Source organism: Perca fluviatilis, chromosome 14 (assembly GCF_010015445.1).
Source record: "Perca fluviatilis chromosome 14, GENO_Pfluv_1.0, whole genome shotgun sequence".
Taxonomy (NCBI): domain Eukaryota; kingdom Metazoa; phylum Chordata; class Actinopteri; order Perciformes; family Percidae; genus Perca; species Perca fluviatilis.
The window spans coordinates 37,296,272-37,317,067 of record NC_053125.1 but is presented as its reverse complement, the minus strand read 5'-3'; the positions used below and the strand labels follow the sequence as shown (position 1 = coordinate 37,317,067).

Genomic DNA, 20,796 nt, shown 5'->3' with positions numbered 1-20,796 from the left:
CATGCTGCAGCTGAAGAAGGTGCTGATGAGAGTAGTGAGACTGAATCAAAAAATGGAAGTTGTGGGCCAGGAATATACAAATTTGCATGAATGATGTTGGGTATCTTTTTTAACATTCAACATTTAAATGGTTATTTGTTTAACAGAAGCAAAATCCTGACCTGAGACTCTCCAGTTCACAGTGTGGACTCTTCACGCCAGTAGAAAGCAGCTTCCCTCCTGAATCCTTTAGGTCATTGTTACTCATGTCCAGCTCTCACAGACAGGACTGGGAGCTGAGAACTGAGGACAGAGCTTCACAGCTTCTCTCTGACAGGTTACAGCCACTCAGCCTAAACATATGAACAGAACATAAGTACAAACATGTTTATCTGTATTTGATATGACTTGCACTTATATTTGGTTAACTACCAGGAAAAGAAAAATGACAACACCTTGTGAAAAATTTGGGCACCCTTTTCTCACTCATGTTATTATCATCAGCTAGTCAACCGGCTGTTTCCTGGACTCTCTCAAAGAAGTGAGAGTGACCCCTCTCCAAAAGAAAGCCACACTCAACCTGTCTGAAGTTAACAAGAACAGACCTGTCTCTCTTCTTCCGTTTTCTCCAAAACACGCAAACCTACTATCTTCAACCAACTTTCTTCTCATCTTTACTAGAACTACCTTCTTGATCCCAACAATTTTTGTTTCAATGCAGGCCACTCAACTAAAACTGCCTGTAAATGCAGCCGTTTTTTGCATTTATTTTGAAATGCGTACCTTTATTTTGACATGAGTAGCGCTTGTTAGCTCCGTAAGCTAGACACAGAGACCAAGACGCACCTGTAGCGGCGATGTTACCTGCTAGTTTGTTTCTTTATTTTCATTTTAAGGTTACTCCATGCTTCGTGGTGTTTGATACAACTGTGTGTAAGTTGAAGAATAATTTTTTGACTGAAGATTGCCACTGGGGAATGACTCTGCCGTTGATTGAGAAGCAGGCTAAAGTGGTCAGTATTACTCTGTATTCTGTATCAGCATTTGCTACAGTGCTAAGTCATGCTATCTATGTAATGATTGCAATATTTGACGTTGTCTTTTATTTTGTCTACCTGAACTTTTAGTTCTACGGTGTTAATTAACATCTGTAAAGGGAACTGGAGTCTCGCATCCAATCAATGGGCGGCATACTGCCCTCATTCCTGTCACTGAGCGGCTTGAAACTGCTAGAGCAGCCTCTCTCCATCTGTGGTTATCCTTCTGGACCTTTCTGCTGCATTTGAAATAGTGAACAACCAGAACTTCATCTTCACCCTTCAGGATCTGTGTCTCAGTTTCGGCACAGTTTCGGCACATTCTCTGCTCAGATCTCACCTCAAAGACCAGACCTACCAGGTAACTTTGAGATAATCTGTTTCAAAACCTTGTCTACTCACAATGGGATCCTTCTAGGCTGTGTCCTGGTCCCCCTCCTCTTCTCTCTGTACACCATCTTCCTCTTGGTTCTGTTTTTCACTCACACAGCTTTTTGTGAGGAGCTCTACTCCGAGCTCCTCACAGATGACTGAGCTTCTCACCCTATCTTTAAGGGAGACGCCAGCCACCCTCCTGAGGAAACCCATTTCGGCCGCTTGTACCCTGGATCTTGTTCTTTTGGTCATGACCCAGCCTTCATGACCATAGGTAAGGGTAGGAACGAAAACTGACCGGTAGATCGAGAACTTTGCCTTCAGACTCAGCTCTCTTTTCATCACAACGGTTCGATAAATGCTCCATTGTCCCCTTACTGGCGAACAAAACCCCAAGGTACTTGAACTCCTTCACTTGCGGTAAGGACTCATTCCCTACCTGGAGAAGGCATTGCATCGGTTTCGTGCTGAGAACCATGGCCTCAGAGGTGCTGATCCTCATAAGGCTTTTGTCAAAGCCAATATGCTTGCTGCTCTCTCATTGCGAGGGACACCTATAGTCACTCAACGGAATCCTGTCCTGCCTCCTAAATGGCGGAACAAAGTCCTCCTTGATATCAGGACAGCCGAAAGTCTACACATCCTCCACCACAGGCTAAAAACACATCTCTTCCAACTGCACCTAAGAGGATGTTTTATAGAAGAAATTGCACTTACATGTTATATTTTAGCTTATTTAAAGCTAATGTAGTTCTATGTGATTCTTGCTCTTCTTAGTTTTACCTACAGTACAGGCCAAAAGTTTGGACACACCCTCTCAGTCAATGGGTTTCTTTATTTTCATGACTATTTACATTGTAGATTCTAAATGAACGCATCAAAACTATGAATGAACACATATGGAATTATGTACTTAACAAAAAAGTGTGAAATAACTGAAAACATGTCTTATATTTTAGATTCCTCAAAGTAGCCACCCTTTGCTTTTTTGATAACTCTGCAAACCCTTGGTGTTCTCTCAATGAGCTTCATGAGGTAGTCACCTGAAATGGTTTTCACTGCTTTGTCAGGGTTAATTAGTGGAAGTTTTTTCCTTATTAATAAAAAAGCAAAGGGGGGCTACTTTGAGGAATCTAAAATATAAGACATGTTTTCAGTTAATTCACACTTTTTTTGTTAAGTACATGATTCCATATGTGTTTATTCATAGTTTTGATGTCTTCAGTGAGAATCTACAATGTAAATAGTCATGAAAATAAAAGGAAACGCAATGAATGAGAATGTGTGTCCAAACTTTTGGCCTGTACTGTACATGGTCGACTGCACATGACAGACACTGTAATTCACTTTGGATTAAAGCATCAGCTAAATAAAATGGATCAACCTCTATAGCTTCATTATTTCTGACCTGAGCCTCTCCATTTTACAGTGTTGACTCCTCAGTGCAGTAGAAAGCAGCTTCACTTCTGATCTGTATTTGAAATGACTTACACATCTACAATACATCACATGTCTACGGTTGTCCAGACTGAGTTAATGATTAAAACACAACAAATGTTACTGGAAAACTAATAAAGGAAATATCAAAAAAAATATAGTCACATCTGTTGGATCCTATTCATTCACATTAATTAATTTCAGCCTCAAATTAACTACAATGTGGCAGATTTTTTTGTCTTCACTTGGCTGCATGTATCTGTGGAGGTACAATGAAACTGAAGAAAAAAATTGCAAGTTTTTCAACTGATCAACTAATCACTTTATTGACGAAATCTTGACTATCAGTTGAGTAAAACATTAATTAGTTGACAACAACCCTAAACATCTGATACAGTTAGTATCTTCAGTAATCGGTGCACTTACACAGCTTTTTTGGAGGCTTTGACCACTGGCAGCAGCCACAGAAGAGCCTCCTCTGAAGCAGAGTATTTCTTCAGGTCAAACACGTCCAGATCATTTTCTGATGACAGTAAGATGAAAACCAGAGCTGACCAATGAGCAGGAGACAGATTATCTGTGGAGAGACTTCCTGAACTCAGGGCCTGTTGGATCTCCTCCACTAGAGAACGATCATTCAGTTCATTCAGACAGTGGAACAGATTGATGCTTTTCTCTGGAGACAGATCCACACTGATCTTCTTCTTGATGTATTCAACTGTTTCCTGATTGGTCTCTGAGCGTCTTTCTTTCAGCAGACTTCGTAGGTGTTTGTGATTGGTCTCCAGTGAAAGACCCAGGAGGAAGCGGAGGAACAAATCCAGGTGGCCATTTGGACTCTGTAAGGCCTTGTCAATAGCAAACCTGTGGACCTTTGTCGTAGATGTTCTGCTGAAAACTTTTTTGAAGAAACTTTGCCCTCGCTCAGACATCACATTCTTCTTTCTGTTAATGACAGCGCTCTTTACATAAAGAGCAGCCAGAAACTCTTGAACACTCAGATGGATGAAGCTAAACATCTTGTCTTCCTCATTCTTCCTCCCACGCTCCTCTTTGAAGATCTCTGTGAACACTCCTGAGTACTTCGATGCTCCACTGACATCAAAGCCACTTTCTTTGAGATCTTTCTCATAGAAGATTAGGTTGCCCTTTTCCAACTGATGGTAAGCCAGTTTTGCTAATGACTTAATGTACTGAATGCTCTTTTCTGGGTCATACTTCTCTTTTGTCTGATGAATCTGATACACCAGGAATTCTGCGTACATCTCAGTCAGGGTCTTGGGCAGCTCTCTTCCCTCTCTGGTTTTTATCACTTCCTCCAGAACTGTAGCAGTGATCCAGCAGAAGACTGGGATGTGGCACATGATGTGGAGGCTTCGTGATGTCTTGATGTGGGAGATGATTCTGTCTGCCCACTCCTGATCTGTATATCTTTTCTTGAAGTACTCCTCCTTCTGTGTGTCAGTAAACCCTCTGACCTCTGTCACCATGTTAACAAAATCAGAATGGATCTGATTGGCTGCTGCAGGTCGTGTGGTTATCCAGATGCGAGCAGAGGGCAGCAGTTTCTTCTTGATGAGGTTCGTCAGCAGCTCGTCCACTAAGGCCGGCGCTGTCACATCAATTACTACTGTCTGTTTTTTTTTGGTGGAGCAGTCCAGATCAAGGCGGCTCTCATCAAGTCCGTCTAAAACAAACAGAAGTTTGAATTCACTTTTGAAAAAGTTGGTGTTTCCTGTTGACTGCAGAGCTGTAAATATGTAATTGAGAGCTTCTTTCTTGATGTCTCTGGTCTCCGTGATACATTCATGAATAACAATATTTTTTCCCCTTCTTTAAATTCAATTCGCGGAAGTTGAAGGGGAAAATGAGATGCACATCTTGATTGGTTTCTCTTTTACACCAGTCCAATACAAATTTTTTCACAAGAAACGTTTTTCCAATTCCTGCAATTCCATTAGTCAGCACTGTTCTTATGGGTCTGTCTTTTCTAGAGGGGTCTTTGAACATTTCACACGGTTTAATTGTTGTCTCTCTATCTGCTGGCTTCACCGCCTCAATCTGTCTGACCTCATGCTGTTTGTTGATGTGTACGTCACCAGTAGCTTTGATGTACAGATGTGTGTAGATATCATCCAGAGGTTGTTCATCCTTGTTCTGTGTCCAACCTTCTTGTGTATACATAAACCCATCCTGAAGGTGTGTTTGAAGACGGTCTTGGTAAAATGAGATGTTCCGTGGCTCTGGTACTGGTACAAATCCATCTGTGTGACATAAATAAACAACAACATTAGAATTAGGCGGTATATCTAAAGATGCCTCTATTCAGACAAACATCAGTAAACACATGCAACTGTATATTGTGGTGGAACAAGTTGTATGTCGACTGTGTTTGAGTTTAAACATTTCAACATGTAGCTGCCCAGTAAAATCACAGCGCTGCACTCGTGACCATTGACCAACTGCTGGCATTGCTGACATCTACTGGTTAAAGTTGAGATATTATGCTTTTCCGTATTTTCTGTCATATCTACAATGTTGGTGGGATTCTTATGAGAGACTTCCTGAACTCAGGGACTTTTGGATTTTCCCTGATCTTCTCCTTGATGTACCTGACCTTTTCCTTATTGGTCTCTGAGCTACTTCCTGTCTCAGTAGGCAGGTCTTGGAGGAGACCCCGATTGGTCTCCAGTGAAAGACCCAGGAGGAAGCGAAGGGACAAGTCCAAGTTGCCATTTGGACTATGTAAGGCCTTGTCAATAGCAAACCTGTGGACCTTAGAAATCATAGATTTTCTGCTGAAAACCATTCGCCCTTAATCAACCCAACTTTGCCCAAACATCACATTCTTGTTTCTGTTAATGACTGCCCTCTTTACATGAAGAGCAGCCAGAAACTCCTGAACACTCAGATGGACAAAGCTAAACAACGTTTTTTTGTAATTTTTTCCCCGACTTTCATTTTTGAAGATGTCTGAACAGTCCTGAGTACTTTGAAGCTCCACTGACATCAACACCTCTCTTCTACATCTTTCTCATAGAAGATCAGGTTGCCCTTTTCCAACTGATGGTAAGCTAGTTTTGCTAATCACTCAATGTACTGAATGCACTTTTCTGAGTCATACTCTTTTGGGTCACACTTCTCTGCAGCTTTTGTAAACTCCCAATATGGATGATTGTTTTCATGAATCAATATTGTGTATTTTGGTTTAAAAAGAGTAATCATTGATACATTTTGGGATATGGTTTTGGCATATATTAATTATTGTTCTTAAAAATGAAACATACCAATCTGATATTTAAACTAAAATTATTTCGTTCAAACAAGAACCATCTGGTAACATTTGTGTTTACTCTTCATGTTCATGTTGTACCAACCTGAATATTTCCCAGCCATGTTTATTGGCCTATTTTACATTTTGAAATGATTGTAAAGTTTCTGATTCTGGAAGGTTACTTAGCTACCTAGTACAACCCGAATTCCAGAAAAGTTGGGACGTTTTTTTAATTTTAATAAAATTAAAACTAAAAGACTTTCAAATCTCATGAGCCAATATTTTATTCACAATAGAAAATAGATAATATAGCAAATGTTTAAACTGAGAAGTTTTACAATTGTATCCACTTAATAATAAATAAAAAGCAAGCAGTTTTGAAAAGATTCAGCTGGGAGAACATCTAGTGACTAATTAAGTTAATTGATATCAGGTCTGTAACATGATTAGCTATAAAAGGTGTGTCTTAGAGAAGCAGAGTCTCTCAGAAGTAAAGATGGGCAGAGGCTTTCCAATCTGTGAAAGACTGCGTAAAAAGATTGTGGAATACTTTAAAAACAATGTTCCTCAACGTCAAATTGCAAAGGCTTTGCAAATCTCATCATCAAAAGATTCAGAGAAACTGGAGAAATCTCTGTGTGTAAGGGAGAAGGCCGTGGACCTTTATTGGATGCCCGTGGTTTTCGGGCCCTCAGACGACACTGCATCACTCATCGGCATGATTGTGTCAATGACATTACTAAATGGCCCCAGGAATACTTCCAGAAACCACTGTCGGTAAACACAATCCGCCGTGCCATCAGCAGATGCCAACTAAAGCTCTATCATGCAAAAAGGAAGCCATATTTGAACATTGTCCAGAAGCGCCGTCGTGTCCTGTGGGCCAAGGCTCATTTAAAATGGACTATTTCAAAGTGGAATAGTGTTCTATGGTCAGACGAGTCCAAATTTGACATTCTTGTTGGAAATCACGGACGCCGTGTCCTCCGGGCTAAAGAGGAGGGAGACCTTATCAGCTTTCAGTTCAAAAGCCAGCATCTCTGATGGTATGGGGGTGCATAAGTGCATACAGTAAGGGCGGCTTGCATGTTTTGGAAGGCTCTGTGAATGCTGAAAGGTATATAAAAGTTTTAGAGCAACATATGCTGCCCTGCAAACAACGTCTATTTCAGGGAAGGCGTTGTATATTTCAGCAGGACAATGCAAACCCTCATACTTCAGCCATTACAACAGCAGGGCTTCATCGTATCAGAGTCCGGGTGCTGGACGGGCCTGCCTGCAGATCTGTCACCTATAGAGAACATTTGGCGCATCATTAAACAAAAAATACGTCAAAGACGACCACGAACTCTTCCGCAGCTGGAAATCTATATAAGGCAAGAATGGGACCAAATTCCCACACCAAAACTCCAGCAACTCATAGCCTCAATGTCCAGACGTCTTCAAACTGTTTTGAAAAGAAAAGGAGATGCTACACCATGGTAAACATGCCCCGTGCCAACTATTTTGAGACCTGTAGCAGAAATCAAATTTGAAATAAGCTCATTTTGTGCATAACATTGTAGGATTTCTCAGTTTAAACATTTGCTATGTTATCTATGTTCTATTGTGAATAAAATATTGGCTCATGTGATTTGAAAGTCTTTTAGATTTCATTTTATTAAAATTTAAAAAACGTCCCAACTTTTCTAGAATTCGGGTTGTAATTCCCTCCCAGTGAAGGAGGAGAGTTGGCAGGGTTTGAGTTGCTGCAGCCGCTGATGAAGGTCCAAATGGACCAGCAACTGGCCAATCAACTTGCCCAACCATTGTTTTACTGGACCCTGGCCATCGGGCCCTTGCTATGTCTAACCCTGATGAGGCATCAGCCGCAAGTATTTCGTTATCCAGATGTTAGTTTTTGGCTAACTTTATTTCTGTAAGTTATGATTAAGTTTTTCGACAGGATGCAGCTTGTGTTATAGTGGAATGTGAATAAATTGGAAAGCTATTCAGTATTATTTTCGCAAGTGCCTTAACTTACTAAAATCTAACTTGTCCTTTCTGGTAGACATAGTGTGGCTTTAGAAAATAATCAACTATTTCAATATTTAAGATGGACTTTTTTAACAATATTTTTTACAGACACTTGACAAAGCACTTTTATAATCTTTGCTAATGTACCTTTAGTTTCTTCATCACCACTGGCATCCACTGAAAGAGAGAAATAATGTGATTATTACTGGTTTTCCTTGATTGATCCAATGAGCATTACGATTCACATAGGTCTCTCTCAGTCTCACTCTGTCAAATCTAAATAGTTGGCTGTTTCTCATCCTTCAGCTTCAATATGTGATGAGCATGAAGTATTGTCATTTCCTTATGCACGTTATTCAGCTGATCACCAGGGAATGTCTTACTCAGACTGTGGTTTATGATTGTTCGAACTCTAATGGAATCTATAGTTGAACACCTGTTTAGAGCTAATTATGTGATCTTAAGACAGTGGTTCCCAATGTGGGGGGTTATAAGGGGTCACTAGCAAAAATGGAGATAATTTATTTGCTGCTTCCCATACGTACACTTTAAAAGTGATGAGAAAACTGGGACGAGGAACTACTGGATATCTGCTCATCTCCTTCATCTAAAATGCATGTTTGATGCTTTCATATGTCAACACTTTCACATTAGCTCAGAAAGCTAAAGTTATTCAAGTAAATTGTAGTACACCATAATTAACTTGTTGGAGAATGTAGTCACTAACTTACTTGGACTATATTTTTTCAAACTTTAAAAGTACAATTTCTCACTCAGGGCTTGAATACTTACAAGAGAATACAGCAGCTTACCTTTGCTCTGAGATGAGGGAGTTCCTCTGTTCTCTGAAGTCTTTCCAACATCACTGACTTCAACTGACTCTGTGTGGAAATGCAAAGTAACATTTCAATTATCATTAACAAATTACTGTCACCTCTTCAGGAACCATCGCCTTATCATGGTGGAGAAGTTTGTGTGTCCCTATGAACCTGAGGGCTGTGTTGTCTGGAGCTTTGTGCTACTGGTAGGGTCTGCCATGGCAAAGTGGTCTCAGGTGAGGGGCCAGACAAAGAATGGTTCAAAAACCCTATGAGTGAATGAGGAAGAGGTAGAGTTACCCTGCCGAGAGGAAGCCCAGGGCCCCATCTGGAGCCAGGCCCAGATGGAGGGCTGGGTTTGCCACGGAGCCCGATCAGGCCAGCCCAAAGAAGCAATGTGGTAACTCCCTCTCCATCCAATGGGCCACCACCTGTAGGAGGAACTGCTGGGGTCGGGTGCGCTGCCACACAGGTGGCAGTGAAGGTCAGGGGCCTTGATGGACCAGGGTGTGAGGCACCAGGCGGGTGTGGGGATACTCACAAGCCGGCTGAGCAGCGCTATGTTGGATTTTACCATGGTGGAAGAGAAGGTTGCCTCCTTACACCTGCGGGTTGTGTGGGGGGGAAACTCTGTCTGTTGTTTGTGCATATGCACCAAACAAAAGCTTGGAGTATTCGGCCTTCTTGGAGACCTTGTATGGAGTCCTGCATGGGGCTCCAGTGGGGGACTCCATAGTCCTGCTGGGGGACTTCAACGCGCATGTGGACGATGATGGAGACAAATGGAGAGGGGTGATTGGGAGGAACGGCCACCCTGATCTAAACCAGAGTGGTTGTTTGTTGTTGGACTTCTGTGCTAGTCATGGATTGTCTATAACAATCACCATATTCAAACATAGGGATGCTCATAAGTGTACTTGGTACCAGAGTATGGAGGAAATATTTATTCATAATTCAAATTGAAAGTCCAAAGAGAAATTGAAAGTCCAAAGAGAAAACAAAGCGAGATCAAATTAAAAATATTATTTTTTTTAATTTTCCATTTGGCTTTGGCTTTGAATTTAATATTTGGCTTTTGAATTTCAATTTAACATTGGATTTTCATTTGGATTTAATATTTGGCTTTTGAATTTCCATTTAACATTGCCTTTTCGTTTGGACTTGACACATGTCAATGTAAATGAGGAGGCGTGGCCCAAAGGCTGGTGGGAGGGTCTGAAACGAAAGGGGTGCAGAGGCACCTTATGAGCAGCAGGGGGAGCTGACTGCTGGGGAGCATCTGTCTTCAGCTTCAGTTTTTGAACTCTTGTTTCACATGATAGAAACTGATGATGTAGGCTAAACACAAACAGTGAAGTTTTCATGTAGTTACTATAATTGGGCCTGTGTTAGTGAGGACTAGATTAGGACTGTATTTAAAGCTGATTCTGGTTTCCAACTTCGCCCCAGGTGTGTCTGTTTAAAACAAGACTCAGACAACTTCTCTCTTTTGATGTTATATTTAATTAAGCAACAGTAGAAAAATGGTTGTGGGTTGCTCTGCTTACATGTGTTTGTGTGTAGTCAGATCTCGAGGATGCACACACACACACAATCTCAACTGGATAGTCATTGTCCGTACTGCGACCTCTCGTTTTTATTTCTCTCACTTTTTTCTCCGGGTGGTGCACACGGTGTGAGGTGCGTGTCCACGCTATTCTCCAACATGCAGCCTACTCACAACAATCACTCCTGATTGACGGCCTTTTGTACAGCCTGTGTACTGTTTCAGACTTCCAGCTAACAGTGGTGTCTGTGAGCATCACTGGCCGGCAAGCAAGGAGGAGATCCCGGCCATCAACAGCTGGCTGTCCCGTCAGAATGAAGCTTCTGACAACATCAGAGAAAATGTGCAGTTGGCCATCAACGTTTGTAAAACTGATCATATTCAAACTCTACACAGTTAATTGCTCGCATTAAGAAGTCTCTGTGACTCGGTGAAGGGACTATATCTCCAACCAGGCCTGGGAAGTCCTCGGGATCCCCCAGTCAGAGCTGGTTAATGTGGCTCGGGAAAGGGAAGTTTGGGATAAGCGGACAAAGATGGATGGATGGATGGAATTAGTCATAAACAGCAACAGCACTTACACAATTAAATAAAATGAAATTAAAAGACAAGCAAATACTCCTCACAGTCAGTCAACCCATTATATACAGTATGTCATTGTGATGCAAAAGCACACTTCATTCCCCAGTCTTTCTGCCTGAAAAAAACATATTAAAAAGATTGACTGACCTTCTGGTCCTGAGCTTGTGTCTGGCAGACTCTGCACCAGATCATTCCTGTTGATCATCTCTAAAACCTTCTTGGTCACCTTCAGAGCTCCATGAAGGTGATAGGTATTAACCATCACATCCACTGTGTCCTGCAATTCTGCTTTCTCCAGCTTGGACTCTTTGATGCTTTGGTAACCTTCCAGGATGTTTGGCTGCCGCAGATGCCATTTGAATTGCTTAAATTCATCTTCTTTTAAATCCAGCAGAGTGTTTAAAAGGCCCACTGCCGTCATCGTGGTTTCCTGCTAAAATCAGACACTTCTGTCAAAATTAAGTAAAACTGTAACACAAATGTCTCAGAGCAGCAACAGTTAATTTACAACAACAGTTTGAGTTTCTCAGAGTTTACAGATGAGGAAATGTGCTGTGAAATAAATTATATTTCAGTCTTTATATTTATCATCCACAGGAGGTTTGAGAAAACCACAATGACTTGTCTTGATCCAGCAGGGCCTCTGAATGGTACATATGAAAAGCAACAACAACACTGTTAGAACGTGTACAGATCATGATGCGACCATGGTCTGGGAGCCTGAAACTAACAGATAAGACTGACTGCCATGCGTCACCATTTCCAAAGATCTCCATTTGTGTCCCAAACGTGGGCACCACTGTTTTCCAAATGTCTCCATTTTAGGGGCTTGGAAACGTTGTAATAGTGTGGATACAAGGCGTAAACGTAGGAAAAGATATTTGTTTTCAACCCCAAACAGAGCAGTGTAGATGTAGCCTGAGTGCTTAGCTTAACATGGAGAACTGTCAGCTCTGACTGGGAGGAAACTAAGGAAGCTTTCTTACACCCAATGCAACGAAAAACGGTTTTGCAATACTTTCAGGCTCTTTAAGGATTTGATGCCAGTGAAAAAAGTCAACTAGACACCAGTTTATAGCTGAAACAGTGTTAATGGTCAGTCAAGAGTCTCGAGTTGTTTGTTCACATTTTTATGAAAATAAAAGTATTTTTGTCTGTTATAAAAGGAGTGGACCATGTGGATTGTGAGCTATTTTACAGTGAAGATGCCACAACAAGAACCCAACCACAGCCAACATCATTCACTTTAAGAACTAAAACACAATTACAACTTTGGCTGCACAATATATTGTTGTTTTTTATCATCATGATAAATTCAACGATAAACACATCTGGAAAGACTGCAATATTACAGTCAGGGATTTATGAGTTAGTTGAAAGAGTATCAGTAGAAAACTGCACTTTAAAATGTAATTATTTCTTTTTAATGAATGTCTTTTGTATTCAGTTCAACATTAAATTTAGGTAAATAAGAGAATATCCACAGAGCTGGAGAGCAGACTGACTGAGTCAAACTAGAACAGGAGGCAAAACCAGTCAGATAACTCCAGTCATTACACAAGATAACACAACATCCAACATTAAAGGAACACGCCGACTTATTGGGAATTTAGCTTATTCACCGTAACCCCCAGAGTTAGACAAGTCGATACATACCCTTCTTGTCTCCGTGCGTGCTGTAAAGCTGTCTGACGGCTCCAGCGGCATCAGGCCAGCACAGAACATGCAGGTGAATGGTTCCAGTAATCCTACTGCTCCCAATAAGTGACAAAATAATGCCAACATGTTCCTATTTACATGTTGTGATTTGTAGAGTCACCTCGTGTACAAAAAACAACGTAACATGAGACACAGCCGTCTTCTAACTGTAAACAAACCGGGAACTATATTCTCAGGCGGAAGAATATAGTACTTGGGCGGAGTGATATGCTCGCAGCAAGCCTGTCTGAGAATATAGTTCCCGGTTTGTTTACTGTTAGAAGATGGCTGTGTCTCATGTTACGTTGTTTTATGTAGGGGAGCGCGGGGCACAAAGTAACACTTTTTGGTTTTGGCTAAATATTTCTCAAACCATTTGAGTTTTACTGCTCATATTTTTATACAAGCAACATACATATCTCTGTTACAAAGGTGCACTGAACGTTTGTTTGTAGGACCTATCGTTCTTGAACAATTCCCTCGAGAGTGGCGATAGGTGAAATGTTACAACCTGCCCCATATGCGGGGTTAGTTGTAACAGATAGAGGGTTAGTTGTAACACTCGTTAAAAAGTTGGATTTAACACAAATAATTCAATAGCATTGTGCTATACACCTAATAAAACTGTATAAAACACGTTTTTACTAAACTCTGCATAATATAATAGTTTCATTTATGGATCTATTAAAAAATTAAAAAAATAAAATGTAAAAAATAATAATAAAAAAAATTCTCATTCTGTGGACAAAAGAAATGCAATACATAGTTGTTCACGCTGTACTTAAATACTTTCAAAATATTGGTTTTGAAACATTAATGCAAATTGAAGACTTTGTGAATTAGAAATGGCATATAATTATAGGTGCGGCTTAGTTGTAACAGCGCGTTACAACTAGCCCCGCTGTGACGCGTTTACTTCAGGACCGGCTAGCACTCGCTAAGCGATGGTCACATCTTTTAAAATGGTACCATGTTTTAGCCAAGAGGACGGTGTTCAAGGCAATATAAGATTAGATACACTGACTTTCACACACTCTTTAGAAATCGAAAAATACTTCTGACCAAAAACAATACTTTTATGACGCCAAAACACAATTTCTTCTCTCTCTCGGAGACAGCAGAATTAAACAGAATTCCAAATTGGCTGGAACATGTCTAATGGCGATGTGATTACATGCCCTGAAGCACATCCAGCTCTACCCTGTGCAACCACCTAAAAAACCTGTGTTACATTTAACCCCGCGTTACTTTGTGCCCCGCGCCCCCCTACACCCTGTGACTATACAAATCACAACATGTAAATAGGAACATGTTGGCGTTATTTTGTCACTTTTGTCACAATTCGGAGCAGTAGGATTACTGGAACCCTTTCTGCTATTTTTACATTGGTGTGTATGGGATGGAATGCTCAGACTTAAAAAGGCAGGGCCCAACTGAGAGAGTGGAAAGAGGCAGAAGCAAAATTCTCTTTACCTTGCGATACCATCCACAGTTTTACCTCTTCATACACTGTGTTTAGGCCAAAATATAGGGAATATTGTGCCCTTTCAAACAATGGGCCTCATTCACCAACCGTTCTTACGAAGAAATGTAGTTTCTATGTTGAAAAATGTGGATTGGAGCTAATGTGCAAAAAAAGTGGACATAAAGAATAAAGAATCAATAAATATGTAGAATAATAGTCATTGCACCGATTGCTGCTATTGCAGCACATCTGCACACCAAATGAGAAATTAGCCTTCTACAACTTAAACTTCTGATAAAAAGCACCTGAGAGACAGGGACAGAGAGTGAGTAAACCAGGTTAACATCTGTTTTCTTTCTGTCTCTCTAACAATTCACATCTCAGATGATTTTCTCTCCCTCTAGACCAAAAGGTCAAAGTGTGTTTTTAAAGGAACACGCCGACTTATTGGGAATTTAGCTTATTCACTGTAACCCCCAGAGTTAGACAAGTCGATACATACCCTTCTCATCTCTGTGCGTGCTGTAACGCTGTCTGACGGTTCCAGCATTAGCTTAGCCTAGCACAGATCCTGCAGGTGAATGTTGAATATCTCGGAAATTATAAATATGAAATTATGAAGTTATAAATGTTGATGTGTGAATGTTGTTCTTAAAACCTTCTTATGCACTCTTTTAACGAAGATTCTGGCATTCACTAATGTTTTCTTAACTTGGATTTGTTCTTAGCTAAGAACAAAATCTACGAACACTGAAAAGCACTCTTACGCACATTTGAGTGATGACAATTTGCTCCAAATGATTGCTTACTGCATTTTATTTAATTATACAATGATCGTTTACAATGATAGTATTGTACTGTAATGTATTTCTGATCATTTGTTGATAAAAAATCATATTATTCAAAAAAGACACTAAGACTGCAATTTACATCAGCAATTAAACTGATTAAATCCTGCGTTATTTGGTGATTGATCGCTATTTATAGGGCCGAAATGCAGTGGTAGAGTGTAACAAAGTACAAATTCTTCGTAACTGTACTAAGTCACATTTTTCACGTATCTGTACTTTACTTAAGTAGACTCAATAGTGCATAGCCTACTTTTGACTTTTACTTTGTTACATTTTGCAGCAATTAGCTATACTTTCTACTCCACTACATTTCTACAATGTTCCGTTACATTTTCTGATCAGTTTGCCAAAACGTCTTCCTGACTGTCACACGTTTGTCTCTCCAGTAAAGTTTGGTTGCCGTAGATACCGTATATATGGGGCACCGCTGATCCAAGCCGGCTCCGGTGCTCCAGAGCACGGGCGCAGCGCCGCTGACCCTCGGTAATACAGCCCCGGTAAAAGTAAAAAATAAAACGTTTTTTTTTTTTTTTTTTTCGTTTTTAAATCAAAGTTGCCATCTATTTCTCTCCACAGCGTCGTTTACTCCTCCGCCAGGCAGAGTAAGACGCGTTCATATCTTATTTATTTGGCTGGACCTTGCATGGTTAAAGAAAATGAAATACATCCATGAATAAAACCAACCGCATTCCGATTCTAACAACATATTTCCGTTTCATGGTTAGGATAGGAACTTTTCTTAAAAGTCAGGCCTTGTTTGTGGTTGTGGACACCTTCTACTTTTACTAAAGTAAATATGTCTCTTGTTATTTGTACTTTTATTTAAGTACTGAGATTCAGTACTTCCTCCACCGCGGCTCCGACAAGCTCCGACAACCTGTCTCCCAGGAGGTGCACAGGAAGCGTCATGTCCTTATATGGGAATTTTTGGGGCGAACAACTGGCATGCGCTTTCAGTTACGAAGACGTGGGATTCATCAATCCTAAGAACACAGGTGCGAACAAATCTGCTGTTTAAGAACACGTCATGAATCCGGCGTAAACGTTTCTTAGAAACTTTCTTAAGAACATATTTAAGAGAAAACTTAGGAAGATTTTGGTGAATGAGGCCCAACTTGCTTAGCCAGAGGGGAAGACAGAGGGGGGAGCTGCAGTATGATTCTCTGAATTTTTTTCCAAAGAAATTGCTCTCTCCTCTACAGTTTTCACTCTTCATACATCATGGTGAGTCAAAATGTAGGAAATGCTGTGCCGGTCAGAGACATGTAACTATGGAATCCATCGGACTTAAACTTTTGGCTCTGTTCATACCAACTATAGAAACAATGAAAAAAAAAATATCTGGATTATTCACTGCGGAAATCACCATAGCAACAAGTTCTGACACACACACCTATCATAGAGACTCTTTACTGTGGGCCATGTCAAACAGCAGATTTACTGTTAGCCAGTGTTTATACAGATGTGCACCAGACGCGTAACTATCGGTGAGCAGGGTAAGCGGTGCTTACGGGCCCAGACCAATCAGGCGCCAACAACACTGGAAGACATTGATTGACAGCCGGGGCTCCCTGTACTATTTTCATTACTAACACAATCCCAGCAGTCCCACGTGCTGCCACTGACCAAGCTGGAGTGAGAATGGGTCAAATTAATTTCCTTGTTTCTGTTATGCAGACGAGACGTGTGTGTAACTCAAACATCTCACATTACCAACAAAACGTACAGCGAAAGACCGTCAAAACATTTCAGACCGTCCTAACAACATGTATACATTGTAACATCAATGTACGCTGTCACTGAAGTTGCTGCTGTTTGAATACTGTTGGCTCTCTGCAGCAGGCGGGGCTGCTGCTCCATTTCCCCCGTGACTGACGCGCGCTCACACACACAAACACAACACACACACACACACACACAAACACACACACACACACTGTGGATGCAGGAAAAAACGCAGATGAGACGACACAATGACCTAAATTGAGGACAGCTACGCTCGTTATTGTAAGTGCAATTATAAGTTAAAGTCCAAAAAGTACTTTATCAAACCGTATGACTGTGTGTCCCAGGCCAGGAGTGTGTGTGTGTGTGTGTCCAGGATAGGAAATTAACTAACAATGTAAAGATCAACAAGCCACTGAGATTCATTTTGTTCATATTTGATTAATTCAATAAATTATTATTTTTTGTCTTAAATGCACCAGCCATTTTCATATTATACCAACATTTGCAGCATCCTGAGCCTTTTTGGTTCCTAGGAAATCTCAGCCCAGAGTAATTCATTAATAGTAATAATTATTATTCTCCCAAAAACAAGTTTCCTTTTTATTTTTAAAAACTATACAAACAAATTTTCTCCTGCAACGACATTGCAACAAACATATAAAAGACATCGCAACTTTTATCAAATTTTTTTACAAAAGCTCCCATGAAATCAGGGATTTTGGGCCGCAACAATCTCAAAAAAGGGTGCAAAATCCTGGAGGGACTGGCCTTGTGTGTTTTTTCATGTTTTATAGTGCGCATTCACCAGTGTTTTTTTGTTGTTGTTGTGCGCGTAGGCTACTCCTGATTTTGTCAGTCATCTCACGTCTTATATGCTGTGTCTCTATGATCCTATCCTGTCCGATTCAAGGTAGCCTACTCGTGGACATTGTGCCATCATGACGTGCTATAGTAGGGGGGCCCGCCTTAATAATACTGCATAGGGGCCCGGTGTTGGCTAGTTATGCCACTAATGTGCAGCACGTCCCTGATCTCAACTGTATTCTGTCAATAAAAGACAAAAAGGCTCTTAAAGTCTGTCTTTTCTCTCAAATATTTTGTACATATTTGTGTCTCACTGCGGACGCTCCAGGAAGTTATCTGCACTCTGAGTCCCAACATGGCCGCTGTATGACAGCTGTGGTGATTAAAATGGAGGCCTATCTGTTTCATCAAGAGGCGTTTGACACTACTGAGACTGTGTAGGCGTCTAACATGTGACACTGGTATGCTAGTTTCCCCTGATCAGACAGGTTGGTTGTGTTAGCTGTGTCTCTGTTAGATTACATTAGATTCAACGTTGTCAATGTGCAGAGTACAAGTACAAAGACAACAAAATGCAGTTTGCGTCTAACCAGAAGTGCATAAAGAGCAGAAAAAGTGCAATGTGATATAATAAGTATAGACAAGTGGTGCATAGACAGGACAAAAACTTTGTTGCAGTGTTATAAGAGCAGAATAAGTATGGCTATGTAATATCAACAATGTATGAACAACATGTACAGATATGTTGTTGGGACCAAGCAGGGGGTTAAACACTGAACCAAAAATGGCTCAGATTGAGCTGACCGCAGAGACAAAGGACACAGGGAAGGCAAGACAAAGGATCTTGGCCTACATGTGAATCCCAAAGCCGGTTTCACCAAACTCCTCCAGGCCGCCACTTGGAAGCAGAGTCGCCAAAATGGAGAATCTACCTTCAACACGTGGGGAACAAGGCAGACTGGTGGTGAGACAAAGAACTGCTTCACACCTGTGACAAAGTTGCAGTTATCCCATTGGCCGTCGGGCCTTTCAATGCACCACCCGCCACTAGGAGGCGGAGGAAGGATAAAAGCTGTCGCCGTTCAGGGCCGGCGATTGCTATAGGCGACCAAGGCGATTGCCTAGGGCGTCAAATGTGTTGGGGGCGCCGTGTCGCCCTTAGGTCTACTTCTCATTAATAATAGAATTAGAACAACAAGCGAAATAAAACGTGTTTATTAAACATGATCATCCTAGGGCGCCCCCTCAGCCACACGTTTACTTGTCAACCTTTTATTACGCGACGTTTCCAGTCTCAGGTCAGACTCAAACACACGGAGCTCTGAAGCAGACCTGTGGGTCGCTTAGTGTCTCTCTCTGGAGAAATAGAGACGAGCAGCGGCACAGACACCAGGGGCATCGGACCGGGGGTAAAACCAATACTGATTACCAGGGCCCAAGGGGAGAGAGGGCCCTTCAAAAGTCTAGAATATATTTTATTTTACCTGGATATTTTTATTTCATAATAACATTTCATAATGCATATCAGATGAAATGTAAAGTTAGTATATTGGCTGAATAACTTGGTTGATTGACCCACTACATTTTGTATACAAAAAGGTCTCACCCCCCCCCCCCCGCTAATGCGCCAAATGGTTTACTCCATCTGCATGCATTTTGTTTATGTTAGTTGAGCATCTGGTTGAGCGCAAACTTCTGCTGTAGAAATGTCTTTCTCAAAGAAAGCCAAATCAGGCTACCAAAAAGAAAGGAAAGACAGGAGGAGGAGGAGAGAAAACAGAATGAGGGGAAACAATTGGTAACTGACTTCTTTTCAAAGAAAGGTGAGCACTAACTAGAAAACCAAATCCATGGTGCTAAACTGCTTGAATATCTCCGTGACTGTTAGTGCTAAAAACGGACCGAGACAACCCTTATAAAGAGAAGAACATGCACTTGATCATTTGGTTATACATGTAATCTGAGGTAAAGACTAAATACATAAACACTAACAATGCTGTTTGCATACAACACACCATTGTAATAGCCTCATTTAAAACATTTTTAATTTTAAATTAATAGGCTATAGTGTCTATAATTAGCAGTAATAGGCTAATCAGTGTCATAGGTAACTTGGTACATGGTCCTCAGTTTCAGAAACTGTCCCACCAGGGAGTGGAGTAGCAACAGACCCCTCATCCTCCTCTTTGGATTTGAGACAAGGTGAGCTTATATCAAAATTAAAGCAAACCATGTTTAGCCATTTTGACTGAAAGGTGTTCAGTAACACTAACATGTTAGTGTGTTTTTATTATATTAGGTTACAATTAGGATAAGAGGTTAATATCAGATGTATCCTTCATAGAGAAAGATGATGGAGAAGATGTGATTGAGGAGGATGGGAGTGAAGCTCTGAGCACAGTGTGGAAATGAGAGATGAGGAACTGGAAAGTAGGCAGAGCAGTGCAGACCAGTTTTTGCCAGAGGATCCAGGACTATGGACGCGCTCTGCTGTGGGCATGCTGCAGCAGATGTGTCCCTATTTCTGCGTAGTTTTGTGTTTCCACCTCCGATGTAGAGCCGCGTAGCCTACAGCCACTTCCCTAAACTGTCTCATTCAGAGACCAGAGACCCAAACAGGGCTCTGTGTCTGTCAGGAGGTCTGAGATCTACCGTCTCAGCTGAGATATCACATACTACACAGCAGACTATGGTGCAGGTGGATTATTTTCTGAAATATAGTGACTTTATTCTTGTAATAGCTTATTGTATTATCACTTTATTTTTCTCAAAATATCACGACTCCTCCAAACCTCAGAGAACACAGATGAGATATACTGTATTTTGAATGTGCACAAAGTTTTGAACATGAGCAGAAATCTTAACACATCTGAAATATTACAGCCCAGGGGTTTATTAATTCATTAAAATGAATTCATGTATCATTCAGGTGAATCATTTTAAGTAGTATTAGATGGCGTTTTCGCGCGTGCATGTGTGACGTCATCACACGCACGCGCAAACCTGCCATGTAATTTGGGGATATGAGCGTGCGTGATGACGTCGCGGACGCGCGTCGTTACTTGCGGTCGCCATCTAGTGGCCGAATACGTTAGTGCATCTAATCGTCGAAGCTGCGCGCGCATACCGCGAGCGTGATGACGTCGCGGACGCACGTCGGCACCCCGCGAGCGCCATCTAGTGGCC

The 20,796-nt window shown here is 41.2% G+C and overlaps 1 pseudogene; it reads right to left on the bottom strand.

Moving 5' to 3' along the window:
• The window catches only part of LOC120573340, a 64,100-nt pseudogene that overhangs the window by 17,628 nt on the left and 25,676 nt on the right, over positions 1 to 20,796 (bottom strand).